This window comes from Triticum urartu, chromosome 5A (genome assembly GCF_056163025.1).
Source record: "Triticum urartu cultivar PI428250 chromosome 5A, HENAU_Tu73, whole genome shotgun sequence".
NCBI classification, from domain to species: Eukaryota; Viridiplantae; Streptophyta; class Magnoliopsida; order Poales; family Poaceae; genus Triticum; species Triticum urartu.
In genome coordinates this window covers 467,914,996-467,934,801 of record NC_141877.1, presented here as the reverse complement: position 1 = coordinate 467,934,801, position 19,806 = coordinate 467,914,996, and the positions used below count along the sequence as shown (strand labels likewise).

At 39.5% G+C, this 19,806-nt stretch overlaps 1 pseudogene; it reads left to right on the top strand.

The window, feature by feature from the left end:
- LOC147971996 (uncharacterized) overlaps window positions 1–19,806 on the top strand; it is a 50,583-nt pseudogene that overhangs the window by 3,146 nt on the left and 27,631 nt on the right.

Genomic DNA, 19,806 nt, shown 5'->3' with positions numbered 1-19,806 from the left:
TTCTCTTTTTTATGGCATTTCTCTTTTTTTATATAATTCCTCACTTGGGACAATGCTCTAGAAAATGATGATCATCACACTTCTATTTATTTACAACTCAATGATTACAACTCGATACTAGAACAAAATATGACTCTATATGAATGCCTCTGGCGGTGTACCGGGATATGCAATGGACCAAGAGTGACATGTATGAAAGAATTATGAACGGTGGCTTTGCCACAAATACTATGTCAACTACATGATCATGCTAAGCAATATGACAATAATGAATGTGTCATGATAAATGGGATGGTGGAAAGTTGCATGGCTATATATCTCGGAATGGCTATGGAAATGCCATAATAGGTAGGTATGGTGGCTGTTTTGAGGAAGATATAAGGAGTTTTATGTGTGAAAGAGCATATCATATCACGGGGTTTGGATGCACTGACGAAGTTTGCACCAACTCTCAATGTGAGAAAGGGCAATGCAAGGTACCGAAGAGGCTAGCAAGGATGGAAGGGTGAGAGTGCGTATAATCCATGGACTCAACATTAGTCATAAAGAACTCACATACTTATTGCAAAAATCTACAAGTCATCAAAAACCTCAGCACTACGCGCATGCTCCTAGGGGGGTAGATTGATAGGAAAAGACCATCGCTCGTCCCCGACCGCCGGCACACATAAGGAGGACAATCAAATAACACCTCATGTTTCAAATTTGTTACATAACGTTTACCATACGTGCATGCTACGGGACTTGCAAACTTCAACACAAGCATTTCTCAATTTCACAACTACTCAACTAGCACGACTTTGATATTATTACCTCCATACCTCAAAACAATCATCAAGCATCAAACTTCTCTTAGTATTCAAAACACTCATAAGAAATTTTTACTAATCTTGAATACCTAGCATATTAGGATTTTAAGCAAATTACCATGCTATTTAAGACTCTCAAAATAATCTAAGTGCAGCATGAGATATCAATAGTTTCTATAAAACGAATCAACCACCGTGCTCTAAAAGATATAAGTGAAGTACTAGAGCAAAACTATATAACTCAAAAGATATAAGCGAAGCACATAGAGTATTCTAACAAATTCCAAATCATGTATGGCTCTCTCAAAGGTGTGTACAGCAAGGATGATTGTGGTAAACTAAAAAGTAAATACTCAAATCATACAAGACGCTCCAAGCAAAACACATATCATGTGGCGAATAAAAATATAGCTCCAAGTAAAGTTACCGATAGAAGTAGACGAAAGAGGGGATGCCTTCCGGGGAATCCCCAAGATTTGGCTTTTAGGTATCCTTAGATTATCTTGGGGGTGCCATGGGCATCCCCAAGCTTAGGATCTTGCCACTCCTTGTTCCATAGTCCATCAAATCTTTACCCAAAACTTGAAAACTTCACAACACAAAACTCAAAGTAGAAAATCTCGTGAGCTCCGTTAGCGAAAGAAAACAAAAGACCACTTCAAGGTACTGTAATGAACTCATTCTTTATTTATATTGGTGTTAAACCTACTGTATTCCAACTTCTCTATGGTTTATAAACTATTTTACTAGCCATAGATTCATCAAAATAAGCAAACAACAAACGAAAAACAGAATCTGTCAAAAACAGAACAATCTGTAGTAATCTGTAGCTAGCGCAAAATATGGAACCCCAAAAATTCTAAAATAAATTTCTGGACGTGAGGAATTTATCTATTAATCATCTGCAAAAATAATTAACTAAATAGAACTTTCCAAATAAAAATGGCAGCAGTTCTCGTGAGCACTAAAGTTTCTGTTTTTTTACAGCAAGTGTAACAAGACTTTCCCCAAGTCTTCCCAACAGTTCTACTTGGCACAAACACTAATTAAACACAAAAAACACAACCAAAACAGAGTCTAGATAATTTATTTATTACTAAACAGGAGCAAAAAGCAAAAAATAAAATTGGGTTGCCTCCCAACAAGCGCTATCGTTTAACGCCCCTAGCTAGGCATAACAAGCAAGGATAGATCTAGGTATTGCCATCTTTGGTAGGAAATTCTTCAATGAGGCATCTACCATCTTTAGGAATTTATTTCTAGGAAAGTGTTCCATGCCTTTCCTTAATGGAAATTGGAATCTAATATTTCCTTCCTTCATATCAATAATTGCACCAATCATTCTAAGGAAAGGTCTACCAAGACTAATAGGACATGAAGAATTGCAATCTATGTCAAGCACAATAAAATCTACGGGCACATAATTCCTATTTGCAACAATAAGAACATCATTAATTCTTTCCATAGGTTTCTTAATAGTGGAATCCGTAAGGTGCAAGTTTAGAGAGCAATCATCAAAATCACGGAAACCTAACAAATCACACAAAGTCTTTGGAATCGTGGAAACACTAGCACCCAAATCACATAAAGCATAGCATTCATGATCTTTATTTTTAATTTTAATAGTTGATTCCCACTCATCATAGAGTTTTCTAGGGATAGAAACTTCCAATTCAAGTTTTTCCGCATAAGATTGCATCAAGGCATCAACGATATGTTTAGTAAACGCTTTATTTTGACTATAAGCGTGAGGATAATTTAGCACGGATTGCAACAAGGAAATACAATCAATCAAAGAGAAATTTTCATAGTTAAATTCCTTGAAATCCATAATAGTGGGTTTAGCAACATCTAGGGTTTTAATTTCTTCAATCCCACTTTTATCAATTTTAGTATCAAGATCAAAAAATTCCGAATTCTTGGAACGCCTTCTAGGTAAAGGTGAATCATATTCAGTCCCATCATTATCAAGATTCATATTGCAAAACAAAGATTTAATAGGGGACACATCAATAACTTTTAGATCTTCATCTTTATTTTCATAGGAACTAGAAGAACACGCTCTTATAAAGGCATCTTTCTTAGCACACATCCTAGCGGTTCTTTCTTTGCACTCGTCAATGGAAATTCTCATGGCTTTGAGAGAATCATTGATATCATACTTAGGTGGAATAGATCTAAGTTTCAAAGAATCAACATCAAGAGAAATTCTATCAACGTTCCTAGCCAACTCATCAATCTTAAGTAATTTTTCTTCAATCAAAGCATTGAAATTCTTTTGCGAAGTAATAAATTCTTTAATATTAGATTCAAAATCAGAGGGCATATTATTATAATTTCCATAAGAATTGTTGTAGGATATACCATAATTATTAGAGGGATTACTAGGATAAGGCCTAGGATTAAAATTTCCTCTATACGCGTTGTTACCAAAATTGTTCCTACCAACAAAATTCACATCCATAGATTCATTATTATTCTCAATCAAAGTAGACAAGGGCGTATCATTAGGATCAGAAGAAACACTCTTATTAGCAAATAATTTCACAAGTTCATCCATCTTTCCACTCAAAACATTAATTTCTTCTATCACGTGCACCTTTTTATTAGTAGATCTTTCAGTATGCCATTGAGAATAATTAACCATAATATTATCTAGAAGCTTAGTAGCTTCTCCTAAGGTGATTTCCATAAAAGTGCCTCCCGCGGCTGAATCTAAAAGATTTCTAGAAGCAAAATTCAATCCGGCATAAATTTTTTCTATAATCATCCATAAATTTAAACCATGAGTAGGACAATTACGTATCATTAATTTCATTCTCTCCCAAGCTTGCGCAACATGCTCATGATCAAGTTGCTTAAAGTTCATAATATCGTTTCTAAGAGGGATGATCTTAGTGGGAGGACAATACTTAGAGATAAAAGCATCTTTGCACTTGTTCCATGAATCAATACTATTTTTAGGCAAAGACGAAAACCAAGCTTTAGCACGATCTCTAAGCGAAAAAGGAAATAGCTTCAATTTGACAATATCATTATCCACATCTTTATTCTTTTGCATGTCACACAAATCAACGAAGCTATTAAGATGGGTAGCGGCATCTTCACTAGGAAGGCCGAAGAACGGATCTTTCATGACAAGATTCAGCAAAGCAGTATTAATTTCACAAGATTCAGCATCGGTAAGAGGAGCAATCGGAGTGCTAATAAAATCATTGTTGTTGGTATTGGTGAAGTCACACAATTTAGTATTATCTTGAGCCATCGTGACAAGCAAGCAAACTAACACACAAGCAAACAAAAAGCAAGCGGGCAAAAAGAGGCAAATAGAGAAAGAGAGGGAGGATAGAGAGAGAGAGGGCGAATAAAACGGCAAGGGTGAAGTGGGGGAGAGGAGAACAAGAGGCAAATGGCAAATAATGTAATGCGGGAGTGATACGTCTCCAATGTATCTACTTTTCCAAACACTTTTGCCCTTGTTTTGGACTCTAACTTGCATGATTTGAATGGAACTAACCCGGACTGACGATGTTTTCAGCAGAATTACCATGGTGTTATTTATGTGCAGGAGCAAACGTTCTCGGAATGACCTGAAACTTCACGGAGACACTTTTCAGAAAATAAGAAAAATACCTGCCAAAGATGAAGGCCAGGGGGCCCACCACCTTGCCACGAGGGTGGGGGGTGCGCCTGCCCCCCTAGGGCGCGCCCCCTACCTCGTGGGCCCCCTGTTGCCTCTCCGACTCCAACTCCACCTCCATATATTGAGTTTCGGGGAGAAAAAGATCAGAGAGAAGAAATCATCGCGTTTTACGATATGGAGCCGCTGCCAAGTCCTAAAACCTCTCGGGAGGGCTGATCTGGAGTCCGTTCGGGGCTCCGGAGAGGGGAATCCGTCGCCATCGTCATCATCAACCATCCTCCATCACCAATTTCATGATGCTCATCGCCGTGCGTGAGTAATTCCATCATAGGCTTGCTGGACGGTGATGGGTTGGATGGGATCTATCATGTAATTGAGTTAGTTTTTTTAGGGTTTGATCCCTAGTGTCCACTATGTTCTGAGATTGATGTTGCTATGACTTTGCTATGCTTAATGCTTGTCACTAGGGCCCGAGTGCCATGATTTCAGATCTGAACCTATTATGTTTTCATCAATATATGAGTGTTCTTGATGCTATCTTGCAAGTCTATAGTCACCTATTATGTGTTATGATCCGTTAACCCCAAAGTGACAATAATCGGGATACTTACCGGTGATGACCGTAGTTTGAGGAGTTCATGTATTCACTATGTGTTAATGCTTTGTTCCGGTTCTCTATTAAAAGGAGACCTTAATATCCCTTAGTTTTCGTAAGGACCCCGCTGCCACGGGAGGGTAGGACAAAAGATGTCATGCAAGTTCTTTTCCATAAGCACGTATGACTATGTTCGGAATACATGCCTACATTATATCAATGAAATGGAGCTAGTTTTGTGTCACCCTAGGTTATGACTGTTACATGATGAACCGCATCCGGCATAATTCTCCATCACTGATCCATTGCCTACGAGCTTTCCATATATTGTTCTTCGCTTATTTACTTTAATTGTTACCTTTTGCTACCGTTATCACTACTATCATATTACTTTGCTACTAAACACTTTGCTGCAGATATTAAGTTTCCAGGTGTGGTTGAATTGACAACTCAGCTGCTAATACTTGAGAATATTCTTTGGCTCCCCTTGTGTCGAATCGATAAATTTGGGTTGAATACTCTACCCTCGAAATCTTTTGCGATCCCCTATACTTGTGGGTTATCAAGACTATTTTCTGGCACCGTTGCCGGGGAGCATAGCTCTATTCTTTGAGTCACTTGGGATATATATCTGCTTATCATCATCAAGAACTTGAGAGATCCAAAAACCAAGATCTATCCCTCAACTACGAGGGGAGGTAAGGAACTGTCATCTATCTCTGCACTTGATTCAACTTCTGTTTTGAGTAAGCTTGCGACACCTACACCTGCTTCTGCTATTCGTTCTGATATGTCGCATGTTATTGATGATGCCACTTCTCCTATGCATGATACTTATGATGAAACTACCTCTATGCCTGATACTACTATGCCACTTAGTGCTTTTCTTGATGAACAACTTGCTAGGGCTAGAGAAATTGAAAATATTGAATCTGATGATACTGATGAAAGTGATGATGAAGAACCACTTGCCATTCCTAAGGGTTATGTTTTTGATCAAGATGCTTCTTTAGCTATTTTAGCTTGCAGAAATAGAACTGAACTTAAAAAATTATTAGCTAAATGGAGTAAGCAATCTCTAAATGCTAGAATGAAACCTGACCCTGCTTTTGCTACTTCACATATCTTTGTTACTGATAAGGATTATGAATTCTCTGTTGATCCTGATATAATTACTTTGGTTGAATCTGATCCTTTTCATGGTTATGAATCTGAAACTGTTGTGGCACATCTTACTAAATTGAATGATATAGCCACCCTATTCACTAAAGGTGAGAGAACTCATTACTTTTACATCCTTAAAATATTTCCGTTCTCATTAAAGGGTGATGCTAAGATATGGTTTAATTCTCTTGATCCTGGTTGTGTGCGTAGTCCCCAGGATATGATTTATTACTTCTCTGCTAAATATTTCCCTGCTCATAAGAAACAAGCTACTTTAAGGGATATATATAATTTTGTGCAAATTGAAGAAGTGAGTCTCCCACAAGCTTGGGGGAGGCTTCTCCAATTACTTAATGCTTTGCCTGATCATCCTCTTAAGAAAAATGAAATACTTGATATCTTTTATAATGGACTAACCGATGCCTCCAGAGATTACCTGGATAGTTGTGATGGTTCTGTTTTCAGGGAAAGAACACCGGATGAAGCTGAAATTCTATTGAATAATATGTTGACAAGTGAAAATAATTGGACACCTCCAGAGCCAATTCCTGAGCCTATTCCTAAACCAACTCCGAAGAAGAGGGGTATTCTATTTCTCAGTCCTGAAGATATGCAAGAGGCAAAGAAATCTATGAAAGAAAAGGGCATTAAAGCTGAAGATGTTAAGAATTTACCTCCTATCACTAGTAGAAAAAACCCCATTCGTCCCGGTTGATAAGGGCCTTTTTTCCCGGTTTGTGAACCGGGACTAAAGGGTTGTTACTAATGCCCTAACCCTTTAGTCCCGGTTCTTACACGAACCGGGACAGATGGGCCTCCACGTGGCCGGTGCGCCGAGCCCAGGCAGGAGGGCCTTTGGTCCCGGTTGGTGGCACCAACCGGGACCAATAGGCATCCACGCGTCAGCATTTCAGGGGCTGGGGTTTTTGTTTTTTTTGAAGGGGGGGGGGTTGGGGGTTTGGGGGGGTTTAATTTAGGTGTTTCATATATTGTGTTAGCTAGCTAATTAATAGAGAGAAGTGTCCTCTCTTATGTCCGTGCTTGGAGGACGCTATATATACGTGTATATAGAGAGGACTAGACACGCTAGCTAGTAAGCAAATAAAGGAAACAGAAGATCGTCATGAACATATGCATACAGAGAGAAGTGATATCGACCACCTCTCCTTCTCCGAGAGATTGGTCGAACAACAAGTTCTCGTATATCTATCCGACACTACCGGCTACATATATACAATAATTATCTCTTACAATATAATCTCCTAATTATATATGAACACAGGGTCCACATAGTATTCTCCGTCTTCAGCGATCACGTGGTCAAGGAAGAATGCCGCCAATTCCTCTTGAATTGCTCGCATACGAACTGGTGCTAGGAGTTCATCCCGCATCCGAAACATCTAATTTGAATAAGGGGGTCAATACATATATATATATATATATATGAATAAATGAAACTCAACACAAATGATGGTAATAAAATAAAATTGTGAATATTATTGCTTACGCACTTCATATTGTTCGTCAGAGTACCCTCGTTCATAGGTCGTGTGGCGGATGGACTCGCAAACGTAGTATCCACAGTAATTATTCCCGGGTTCCTGCCACAGCCACTTTACAAGAAATGGAGGTCAATCAAATTGATAAGCAAGCATGCTATAAATGGTATTGATGAAACTAGCGCTTGAATCACTAGGAGATGCGTGGAACATGTTACTATAGTATTTACTTCCGGGTGTCTAAATTGCAGCTTCTTTGGCAGTCCCGGAGCTTTTTTGGTGAATTTTCTCCAAACCCTGCGAGACAAAGAAAACAATTACTTGATATATCAGGAAATGAACAAAGTTGCTGATATGGTGGATAATGATCGATTTAACTTACTTCTCGAGCATTTGAGTCATGTCTGCATACTCCTGGGGATCTTTTCGTCTCGAGTCTAAGACAGTTACTAGTCCCTACTCAAGCTTAATCTCTAGGAGAATATAGTGGAACCTGCACACGCATGCATAACTCATCAATTACATTACTATAACCTGGACTAATAAGGGAAACCGAATATGCACAAGACAGTAACACTCACTTGAAGTTGTAAGGAAAGAGTATTATATCTTTGTTTTCATTTATTACCAACGATCGTAGCAAGTTGGCCTCGGTATCTTCGGCACTATATTTAACCTCATTTGCATCTATGAGATTTGTGTTAATGAACACAATATCACCGATTTGTCTTTTCTTCAATTCGGCGATCTTCAATCTGCATAATATAGTGAGGATAATTATAAATACATGCAATGAAAGAGCTGATGTATATAGAGAGACTTAATGACAGAAGTAGTACTACTTACAGACAGTAGCAAGTGACCGTTCCTTTATCGAGGGCCTTTTGATTGAAAAACTGGAAGAACTCCTCAAATGGAACATTCAACAGTTCAATTCCAACGAGGTCATGCTCCTCTCTAACTCTCAGCGTCAAAGTATTCCTCCCCCCAGACTCTCTGCAGGTTTTCATGTACCAATCATGGAATCTTCGCATCATCGTTGTTAGAGATCTTTCATCTTTGACGAGAGGCTTCCCGTACTCGTATTTGTGTTCCTCCACCTCCAAGAACTCATAATGTACATTGTCGGGCAGGTAATCTCCAAGATTGCTATAACCGGGCACCATCCTCGGATCATTAGTAGGCACCTTGAGTGGGGGGCACGGTTGGTTTGCTTGTTCGCCGAGCTGGGGAATTTTTTTCCCAGCTCATCGTTCTTTTAACCTTTGATCACTGACAGTACTTCCCGACTGCTCCGCTTCGGCAAATGACTTTGCAATAATCCGGTCATAGTTGCCTTTCGGCGGAGACTTTGCTGGTTTTTTCAGGGCAGCCAGAGTGCGCTTCGCTTTCACCGGATCTACCTTCTCCTCCGGAGGTGGATGTTTCTTTGCTTTCACCCCTTCAAAGAAGTTCCTCACTTCGGCTCGCGCGATCTTGGCGTTCTCCTCCGGGGTCCTCTCATATGGTAACTTCTCTGGAGTCTTCAGAGAAGGACCGAATCTGTATTGCCTCCCGCCTCTGGCTGTACTGCTAGACGCCGGCAGAGCAGACGGAGCGGCTGCGGCTGTCTTCTTTCCTTGCTTACGAGGCGGAGGAGAAGGACTATGACACGCCGGAGCAGCCGGAGCAGCGGCGGTTCTCTTCCGCCCTTGCTGACGAGGCGGAGAAGGAGGAGGCTGGCTGCTCGGGTGCATCGGCACAGGCGGAGAAGGAGGCGGAGTGCTGATGTCTACTACACAACCTTCTTCTTGTAGATGTTGTTGGGCCTCCAAGTGCAGAGGTTTGTAGGACAGTAGCAAATTTCCCTCAAGTGGATGACCTAAGGTTTATCAATCCGTAGGAGGCGTAGGATGAAGATGGTCTCTCTCAAGCAACCCTGCAACCAAATAACAAAGAGTCTCTTGTGTCCCCAACACACCCAATACAATGGTAAATTGTATAGGTGCACTAGTTCGGCGAAGAGATGGTGAAACAAGTGGTATATGGATGGTAGATAATGGTTTTTGTAATCTGAAATAATAAAAACAGCAAGGTAGCAAGTGATAAAAGTGAGCGTAAACGGTATTGCAATGTGTGGAAATAAGGCCTGGGGTTCATACTTTCACTAGTGTAAGTTCCCTCAATAATACTAACATAATTGGATCATAAAACTATCCCTCAACATGCAACAAAGAGTCACTCCAAAGTCACTAATAGCGGAGAACGAATGAAGAGATTATGGTAGGGTAAGAAACCACCTCAAAGTTATTCTTTCCAATCAATCCGTTGGGCTATTCCTATAAGTGTCACAAACAGCCCTAGAGTTCGTACTAGAATAACACCTTAAGATACAAATCAATCAAAACCCTAATGTCACCTAGATACTCCAATGTCACCTCAAGTATCCGTGGGTATGATTATACGATATGCATCACACAATCTTAGATTCATCTATTCAACCAACACAAAGGACCTCAAAGAGTGCCCCAAAGTTCTTACCGGAGAATCACGACAAAAACATGTGCCAACCCCTATGCATAGGTTCATGGGCGGAACCCGCAAGTTGATCACCAAAACATACATCAAGTGAATCACGTGATATCCCATTGTCACCACAGATATCCACGGCAAGACATACATCAAGTGTTCTCAAATCTTTAAAGACTCAATCCGATAAGATAACTCCAAAGGGGAAACTCAATTCATTACAAGAGAGTAGAGGGGGAGGAGAAACATAAGATCCAACTATAATAGCAAAGCTCGCGATACATAAAGATCGTATCACCTCAAGAACATGAGAGGGAGAGATCAAACACATAGCTACTGGTACATACCCTCAGCCCCGAGGGAGAACTACTCCCTCCTCGTCATGGAGAGCACCGGGATGATTAAGATGGCCACCAGAGAAGGATTGCCCCCTCCGGCAGGGTGCCGGAACGGGTCTAGATTGGTTTTTGGTGGCTTCGGAGGCTTCTGGCGGCGGAAGTCCCGATCTATGTTGTGTTCTGGAAGTTTTAGGTCACGTAGGTATATATGGGTGCAGGAGGTACATTAGGGGAGCCACGGGGGCCCCACGAGGCAGGGGGCGCGCCCTAGGGGGGTGGGCGCGCCCCCCACCCTCGTGGGCAGCTCCCGTATCTTCTGACGTGGGGTCCAAGTCCATCAGGTGTGTTTCCTTCCAAAAATAACTTCTCCAGTTGATTTCGTTCCGTTTCGACTCCGTCTGATATTCCTTTTTTTTCAAAACACTGAAATAGGCATAAAACAGCAAATCTGGGCTGGGCCTCCGGTTAATAGGTTAGTCCCAAAAGTAATATAAAAGTGGATAATAAAGCCCAATATTTCCCAAAACAGTAGATAATATAGCATGGAGCAATCAAAAATTATAGATACGTTGGAGACGTATCAAGCATCCCCAAGCTTAATTCCTGCTCGTCCTCGAGTAGGTAAATGATAAAAAGATAATGTTTGATGTGGATTTCTAGTTGGCATAATTTCAATGTAATTCTTCTTACTTGTGATATGAATATTCAGATCCGAAAGATTCAAGACAAAAGTTCATATTGACATAAAAATAATAATACTTCAAGCATACTAACTAAGCAATCATGTCTTCTCAAAATAACATGGCCAAAGAAAGTTATCCCTACAAAATCATATAGTCTGGCTATGCTCCATCTTCTATTTAAATCATGCACAACCCCGATGACAAGCCAAGAAATTGTTTCATACTTTTGACGTTCTCAAACTTTTTCAATCTTCACGCAATATATGAGCGTGAGCCATGGATATAGCACTATAGGTGGAATAGAATGGTGGTTGTGGAGAAGACAAAAAGGAGAAGATAGTCTCACATCAACTAGGCATATCAATGGGCTATGGAGATGCCCATTAATAGATATCAATGTGAGTGAGTAGGGATTGCCATGCAACGGATGCACTAGAGCTATAAGTATATGAAAGCTCAACAAAAGAAACTAGTGGGTGTGCATCCAACTCGCTTAATCACGAAGACCTAGGGCATTTTAGGAAGCCTATCATTGGAATATACAAGCCAAGTTCTATAATGAAAGATTCCCACTAGTATATGAAAGTGACAACATAGGAGACTCTCTATCATGAAGATCATGGTGCTACTTTGAAGCATAAGTGTGGTAAAAGAATAGTAGCATTGTCCCTTTTATTTATTTTTTATTTTTTATTTGGCCTTTCTTTTTTTATTTGGCCTTTCTTTTGTTTATTTGGCCTTTCTTTTTTTATTTGGCCTCTTTTTTTGGGACAATGCTCTATTGAATGATGATCATCACTCTTCTATTTATTTACAACTCAATGATACAACTCGATACTAGAACAAAGTATGACTCTATATGAATGCCTCCAGCGGTGTACCGGGATGTGCAATGATGCATGAGTGACATGTATGAAAGAATTATGAACGGTGGCTTTGCCACAAATACAATGTCAACTACATGATCATGCTAAGCAATATGACAATGATGGAGTGTGTCATAATAACCGGAACGGTGGAAAGTTGCATGGCAATATATCTCGGAATAGCTATGGAAATGCCATAATAGGTAGGTATGGTGGCTGTTTTGAGGAAGGTATATGGTGGGTTTATGGTACCGGCGAAAGTTGCGCGGTACTAGAGAGGCTACCAATGGTGGAAGGGTGAGAGTGCGTATAATCCATGAACTCAACATTAGTCATAAAGAACTCACATACTTATTGCAAAAATCTAGAAGTTATCCAAACAAAGTACTACGCGCATGCTCCTAGGGGGATAGATTGGTAGGAAAAGACCATCGCTCATCCCCGACCGCCACTCATAAGGAAGACAATCAATAAACAAATCATGCTCCGACTTCGTCACATAATGGTTCACCATACGTGCATGCTACGGGAATCACAAACTTCAACACAAGTATTTCTCAAATTCACAACTACTCAACTAGCATGACTCTAATATTACCATCCTCATATCTCAAAACAATCATCAAGTATCAAACTTCTCTTAGTATTCAGCACACTCATAAGAGAATTTTATTATTAATCTTGTATACCTACCATATTAGGATTTTAAGCAAATTACCATGCTATTTAAGACTCTCAAAATAATCTAAGTGAAGCATGAGAGTTCATCTATTTCTTCAAAATAAAACTACGACCATGCTCTAAAAGATATAAGTGAAGCACTAGAGCAAATGACAAACTACTCCGAAAGATATAAGTGAGGATACTTTCAGATCTTGGTACTCTATTCAAACAGAAATCAAAGCAAAATAAAATGACATCTAAGAATAGCAAACATCATGTGAAGAATCAAAAACTTAGGATCAACCGATACTAACCGATAATTGTTGAAGAAGAAAGGTGGGATGCCAACCGGGGCAGCCCCAAGCTTAGATGCTTGAGACTTCTTGAAATATTATCTTGGGGTGCCTTGGGAATCCCCAAGCTTGAGCTTTTGTGTCTCCTTAATACTTCTCATATCACGGTCTCCCTAAATCTCAAAAGCTTCATCCACACAAAACTCAACAAGGACTCGTGAGATAAGTTAGTATAAACCATTGCAAAAACCTTATCATACTCTACTGTAGAAAATCACTAAAATTATTATTCAACATTGCATACTAAATTCCTCTGCATATTTAATAGTCCTATCCTCAAATAGAATCATTAAAGAAGCAAACATATGCAAACAATGCAAACATAACAGCAATCTGCCTAAACAGGACAGTCTGTAAAGAATGCAGCAACATCCATACTTTCCTAGATCCAAAAATTATGAAAGAAAATTCCCACTGTAGTAAATTTATCAGAGCTTAATATTCAAAAGGTTTCAACATTTTATCACATTCTGAATTTTCTAGGGAATTATTGCAACAGTGGTAAACTTTCTGTTTTCAAACAGCAACATGTGGACTTCTAAAATAGGCATAGTAAAGGCTATCAATGCCACTTTTATTGAAATAAAAGATGAAAAACATTGTTCTAAATAACAGAAAGCAAATCCTAACAAAATAAATTGACGCTCCAAGCAAAACACATATCATGTGGTGAATAAAAATATAGCTCCAAGTAAAGTTACCGATGAACGAAGACGAAAGAGGGGATGCCTTCCGGGGCATCCCCAAGCTTAGGCTCTTGGCTATACTTGAATATTACCTTGGGGTGCCTCGGGAATCCCCAAGCTTAGGCTCTTGCCACTCCTTATTCCATAGTCCATCGAATCTTTACCCAAAACTTGAAAACTTCACAACACAAAACTTAACAGAAAACTCGTAAGCTCCGTTAGTATAAGAAAATAAATCACCACTTCAAGGTACTGTAATGAACTCATTATTTATTTATATTGGTGTTAAACCTACTGTATTCCAACTTCTCTATGGTTTATAAACTATTTGACTAGCCATAGATTCATCAAAATAAGCAAACAACACATGAAAAACAGAATCTGTCAAAAACAGAACAGTCTGTAGTAATCTGGATCAAACGTATACTTCTAAAACTCATAAAATTCTCAAATAAATTTCTGGACCTGGGGAATTTATCTATTAATCACCTGCAAAAATAATTAACTAAATAGAACTCTCCAAATAAAAATGGCAGCAATTCTTGTGAGCGCTAAAGTTTCTGTTTTTTACAGCATGATCAACAAGACTTTCACCCAAGTCTTCCCAAAGGTTCTACTTGGCAAAAACACTAATTAAAAGCATAGAACCACATCTAAACAGAGGCTAGATGGATTATTTATTACTAAACAGTAACAAAAAGCAAGAAATAAAAATAAAATTGGGTTGCCTCCCAACAAGCGCTATCGTTTAACGCCCCTAGCTAGGCATGATGATTTCAATGATGCTCACATATAAGATAAGAATTGAAACATAAAGAGAGCATCATGAAAAATATGACTACCACATTTAAGTATAAAATACTTCCTATGCATAGGGATTTTGTGAGCAAATAACTCATGGGAACGAGAATCAACTTGCATAGGAAGGTAAAACAAGCATAACTTCAAAACTTTAAGCACATAGAGAGGAAACTGGATATTATTGCAACTCCTACAAGTATATGTTCCTCCCTCATAATAATTTTCAGTAGCATCATGAATGAATTCAACAATATAACCAGCACCCAAAGCATTCTTTTCATGATCTACAAGCATAGAAAATTTACTACTCTCCACATAAGCAAAATTCTTCTCATGAATAATAGTGGGAGTATCATAGGAAACTCGAATACTATAAATTGTTTCCATATTAAAAGAGTAATGTTCAGAGAAGGGGTAATCATAATCATGACAAGTTTTATAAATATAATCATCACTACTTTTTATAGCATAAGTTTCATCACAATAATCATCATAAGTAGCAACTTTGTTCTCATCATAATCACTTTGCATATCTAAACATGGAAGGCTAAAAATATCATCATTAAGTGTAGCATCCCCAAGCTTGGGACAAACATTAATTGCAGCAAATATATTCTCAAATATGTCATCCTCATCAAACATAGCTTCCCCAAGCTTGGGCCTTTTCGTATCATAAGCATAATCACTCTCATCATTAATAGCATGGATAGCACCAATAGTATAGCAATTATTATATTCTTCCAAGCAAGTGCCAAAAAGATTTTCAAGATCATAAGAAGTATCATTATCTTCCACAATTATATTTTCATGAGGCACAATAGTAATAGGAGCAACTTTATTTGGGAGAGATACCTTTTTACCTCTCTTCCTTTTTCTTTTCTTCTTCTTCACCACATCATGTGTGGGTTCAATCCTATTTTTGGAGCTCCTTATTAATGAGATTGGTTGAATAGGAGGCTCCTCCTCGTTGCCTGATTCATCATAAGAAATAATAGGAGGATATTGGGAAGTCTCTTCCCTTTCATTAGTATTCTCTTCATCTTCTAATTGTTTTCTTTTCTTTATGTAGTTGGCAATATAAGGATTATCAATGCAATTCACCGCACAATACATATAAATTTTCTCTAGATCAAAATCAAGAACTCTATCAAGATTAAACTTTGGAATACCCTTAGTTATACATTTCATTTCTTCATAACCCAAAAGAAGGCTAAGCTCTTTATTATGCTCAAGGGTAATCAAATTATCACAATGTTTGGACACGACTTGATCATGAAACAAATAGCATTAGAGCTTTAAATGACCATGTTCATTGCAAAGTTCACAAGGGGCACGAAAAATATTGAATCTTTCAGCACACTCATCTAGGCTTTCTTGCAACGATTTGGTTTCTAAGTACTTATGCCTCTTGCAATATCTATCTTCCCTATTTGGTGTGTACTTGCAAACCCAGTCTACTCCACAAAAATTGACATGTTTATAGGAGGCATTTTCATCATAACTAGTGCAATCATCATTAGTGTTATGGATATTCAAAGAATTCGTACTAACAACATTGCAATCATGCTCATCATTCAAATATTTAGTGCCAAACATTTTATAGATTTCTTCTTCTAGCACTTGAGCACAATTATCCTTTCCATCATACTCACGAAAGATATTAAAAAGGTGAAGCGTATGAGACAAACTCAATTCCATTTTTTTGTAGTTTTCTTTTATAAACTAAACTAGTGATAAAACAAGAAACTAAAAGACTCGATTGCAAGATCTAAAGATATACCTTCAAGCACTCACCTCCCCGGCAACGGCGCTGGAAAAGAGCTTGATGTCTACTACACAACCTTCTTCTTGTAGACGTTGTTGGGCCTCCAAGTGGAGAGGTTTGTAGGACAGTAGCAAATTTCCCTCAAGTGGATGACCTAAGGTTTATCAATCCGTAGGAGGCGTAGGATGAAGATGGTCCCTCTCAAGCAACCCTGCAACCAAATAACAAAGAGTCTCTTGTGTCCCCAACACACCCAATACAATGGTAAATTGTATAGGTGCACTAGTTCGGCGAAGAGATGGTGAAACAAGTGGTATATGGATGGTAGATAATGGTTTTTGTAATCTGAAATAATAAAAACAGCAAGGTAGCAAGTGATAAAAGTGAGCGTAAACGGTATTGCAATGTGTGGAAATAAGGCCTAGGGTTCATACTTTAACTAGTGTAAGTTCCCTCAACAATACTAACATAATTGGATCATAAAACTGTCCCTCAACATGCAACAAAGAGTCACTCCAAAGTCACTAATAGCGGAGAACGAATGAAGAGATTATGGTAGGGTACGAAACCACCTCAATGTTATTCTTTCCAATCAATCCGTTGGGCTATTCCTATAAGTGTCACAAACAGCCCTAGAGTTCGTACTAGAATAACACCTTAAGATACAAATCAATCAAAACCCTAATGTCACCTAGATACTCCAATGTCATCTCAAGTATCCGTGGGTATGATTATACGATATGCATCACACAATCTCAGATTCATCTATTCAACCAACACAAAGGACCTCAAAGAGTGCCCCAAAGTTCCTACCGGAGAATCATCACAAAAACATGTGCCAACCCCTATGCATAGGTTCATGGGCGGAACCCACAAGTTGATCACCAAAACATACATCAAGTGAATCACATGATATCCCTAGGGGTGGAAACGGATCGGATGCGGATCGGATAGTGCTCTTACCACTTCCATTTTCATATTTTCAAAACGAATACGAATCCGAATACGGATGTTATCAGATACAGATACGGCTCGGATATTATTCGAATACGGATACGTATCAGATATTTCTTGATTCGCAATGGATACGAATAATATCAACATATTGCTTAAGTAAATTAGTCGATAGCTATGTGACCTAAAATAATCAACGTGTGACATATAATAAGTCAATGATAAATAGGTTTATGAATAAATACTATTGTAATGCATAATTATTTATAATTTTAATCATATAAAGAGTAAAATTTGACCACTTATTTGGCTTTTATGTTGGATAATTGGAATATTGGGCCTAGGATTTTAAAAATTACCTCCCATAATCTTATTCGGATATGGATATATCCACTTCCATATCCATATTTGTGTCAAAATCTCCTACCATATTTTATTTTTTATTTGTTTAATAAATTCGGATACGGATAATTTCCATTACCATTTTGGTTCGGATGCGGATGTTTCGGATACAAATAGGCATTTTCTCGAATACGAATATCGGATATTTCGGATTATCCGCTACCACTTTCCACCCCTAGATATCCCATTGTCACCACAGATATCCACGGCAAGACATACATCAAGTGTTCTCAAATATTTAAAGACTCAATCCGATAAGATAACTCCAAAGGGGAAACTGAATCCATTACAAGAGAGTAGAGGGGGAGGAGAAACATAACATCCAACTATAATAGCAAAGCTCGCGATACATCAAGATCGTATCACCTCAAGAACACGAGAGAGAGAGAGAGAGAGATCAAACACATAGCTACTGGTACATACCCTCATCCCCGAGGGAGAACTACTCCCTCCTCGTCATGGAGAGCACCGGGATGATGAAGATGGCCACCGGAGAAGGATTGCTCCCTCCGGCAGGGTGCCGGAACGGGTCTAGATTGGTTTTCGGTGGCTTCGGAGGCTTCTGGCGGCGGAACTCCCGATCTATGTTGTGTTCTGGAAGTTTTAGGTCACGTAGGTATATATGGGTGCATGAGGTACATCAGGGGAGCCACGGGGGCCCCACGAGGCAGGGGGCGCGCCCTAGGGGGGTGGGCGCGCCCCCCCACCCTCGTGGGCAGCTCCCGTATCTTCTGACGTGGGGTCCAAGTCCATCAGGTGTGTTTCCTTTCAAAAATAACTTCTCCAGTTGATTTTGTTCCGTTTCGACTCCGTCTGATATTCCTTTTCTTCAGAACACTGAAATAGGCATAAAACAACAAACCTGGGCTGGGCCTCCGGTTAATAGGTTAGTCCCAGAAGTAATATAAAAGTGGATAATAAAGCCCAATATTGCCCAAAACAGTAGATAATATAGCATGGAGCTATCAAAAATTATAGATACGTTGGAGATGTATCAAGTGCCGCCACGCGTCGGAGAAGGAGGCTGAGTGCCCTGATCACTCGCCGGAGGAGGAGGCGGAGTGCCCTGACTCGCCGGAGGAGGAGGCGGAGGCATCCAGTTCAGAAGCTTGATGAGCTCCTTCCGCCATAGGCATGGAGTCAATAGACAAGAACCCAGCCGAGTCTCCCCTTCACCGGTAGGGTAGTCAAGCTGGAGGTCCTCAAATCCCTCCGTTATTTCGTCCACCGTCACCCTGGCATATCCTTCTGGAATCGGACTACAGTGAAAAGTTGCGCCGGGTTCAGTAGGTCGAATAGAGCCGACAGCCGCCTTGACTTTGAAGTTCTGCCATTGCGTCATAAGGTGGCAATGTTGAGACTCCGTGATAGCATCCACGGGGTAGCTAGCAGGAGCCGTCAAGACATGCTCCGGCTGAAGCAGCTCGGTGGAAGCCACGCTGCTGTTGGAAATATGCCCTAGAGGCAATAATAAATTAGTTATTATTATTATATTTCATTGTTCATGATAATCGTTTATTATCCATGCTAGAATTGTATTGATAGGAAACTCAGATACATGTGTGGATACATAGACAACACCATGTCCCTAGTAAGCCTCTAGTTGACTAGCTCGTTGATCAATAGATGGTTACGGTTTCCTGACCATGGACATTGGATGTCGTTGATAACGGGATCACATCATTAGGAGAATGATGTGATGGACAAGACCCAATCCTAAGCCTAGCACAAAGATCGTGTAGTTCGTATGCTAAAGCTTTTCTAATGTCAAGTATCATTTCCTTAGACCATGAGATTGTGCAACTCCCGGATGCCGTAGGAATGCTTTGGGTGTACCAAACATCACAACGTAACTGGGTGGCTATAAAGGTTCACTACAGGTATCTCCGAAAGTGTCTGTTGGGTTGGCACGAATCAAGACTGGGATTTGTCACTCCGTGTAAACGGAGAGGTATCTCTGGGCCCACTCGGTAGGACATCATCATAATATGCACAATGTGACCAAGGAGTTGATCACGGGATGATGTGTTACAGAACGAGTAAAGAGACTTGCCGGTAACGAGATTGAATAAGGTAT